Raw genomic sequence first — 1,581 nt, 5'->3', positions numbered from 1 at the left:
ATATGGATTTATTTGGCCCTACTCACTACTCTACTCTTACTACCACTTCTTGCCTCTATGGTTTCATCATTGTTGATGATTACTCAAGATATACATGGGTGCATATAATCCTCTACAAGAATGAAGTGCAGGATGTCTTCAGAAGATTCGCAAATCGTGCCATGACGAACTATGCAATCAAGATCAAGCACATCAGAAGTGACAACGGCGTAGAGTTCAAGAACACCAGTCTCGACACTTATCTTGATACATTGGGCATCACCCACGAGTTCTCAGCTCCATACACACCTCAGTAGAATGGCATCGTGGAGCGCAAGAACATAACCCTCATTGAGATGGATCGGACGATGATTGACGAGTACAAGACTCCAAGGAAGTTCTAGCCTGAAGCCATTGATACTGCATTCCATGTCATCAACCGTGTTTATCTTCACAAACTTCTAAAGAAGACATCCTATGAGCTACTGACTGGTAAGAAGCCAAACGTTAGCTACTTCAGAGTATTTGGTGCTAGGTGCTGGATCAAGGATCCGCATCACACTTCAAAATTTGCACCGAAAGCACATGAAGGTTTTATGCTTGGTTACGGAAAGGATTCTCACTCCTACAGAGTCTTCAACCTCTTTCACTATAAAGTGGTTGAAACTGTGGATGTGCGGTTCAATGAAACTAATGGCTCGCAAAGAGAGCACCTGCCAAATGTGCGAGATGAAGTCTCACCAAGTGATTTGTAACACCCACAATGCGGCTATATCTCCCACGTGTCGGGGCACGACTTAGAGGCATAGCTGCATGGTAGGCATGTCGCAAGGGGGCTAATCTTTACACATCCCATGTACTGAATAAGAAAGGGATAAAGAGTCGGCTTACAATCGCCACTTCACACAATACATAAATAGTCATACATCATCCAGAATACAATCAAGGTCCGACTACGGAACCAAAATAAAGAAAGAAAACCCCAAATGCTAGATCCCCGATCGTCCCAACTGGGCTCCTCTACTGATCATCTGGAAAACAAACATAGTAACGGCCCAAATCCTCGTCGAACTCCGACTTGAGTTCGGTAGCGTCCACTGCACTGGCATCGTCGGCACCTGCATCTGTTTGGAAGTATCTGTGAGTCACGGGGACTCAGCAATCTCACATCCGCGATATCAAGACTATTTAAGCTTAAGGGTAGGAAAGGGTAGTGAGCTGGAGCTGCAGCAAGCACTAGCATATATGGTGGCTAACTTACGCAAATGAGAGCGAGAAGAGAAGCAAAGCATGGTCGAGAAGCTAAAAGTGATCAAGAAGTGATCCTGAAGCTACTTACGTTCAATCATTACACGAGACCGTGTTCTCTTCCCGGACTCCATCGAAAAGAGACCATCACGGCTAAACACACAGTTGATTCATTTTAATTAAGTTAAGTGTCAAGTTTTCTACAACCGGATATTAACAAATTCCCATCTGCCCATAACCGCGGGCACGGCTTTCAAAAGTTCAAAACCCTGCAGGGGTGTCCCATCTTAGCCCATCATAAGCTCTCACGGTCATCGAAGGATATTCCTTCTCCCAGGAAGACCCGATCAAACT

The sequence above is a fragment of the Triticum urartu genome, chromosome 3A, assembly GCF_056163025.1.
Source record: "Triticum urartu cultivar PI428250 chromosome 3A, HENAU_Tu73, whole genome shotgun sequence".
In the NCBI taxonomy this organism is placed as follows: Eukaryota; Viridiplantae; Streptophyta; class Magnoliopsida; order Poales; family Poaceae; genus Triticum; species Triticum urartu.
The sequence above is the reverse complement of the archived record's forward strand: the minus strand, read 5'-3'. Positions refer to the sequence as shown.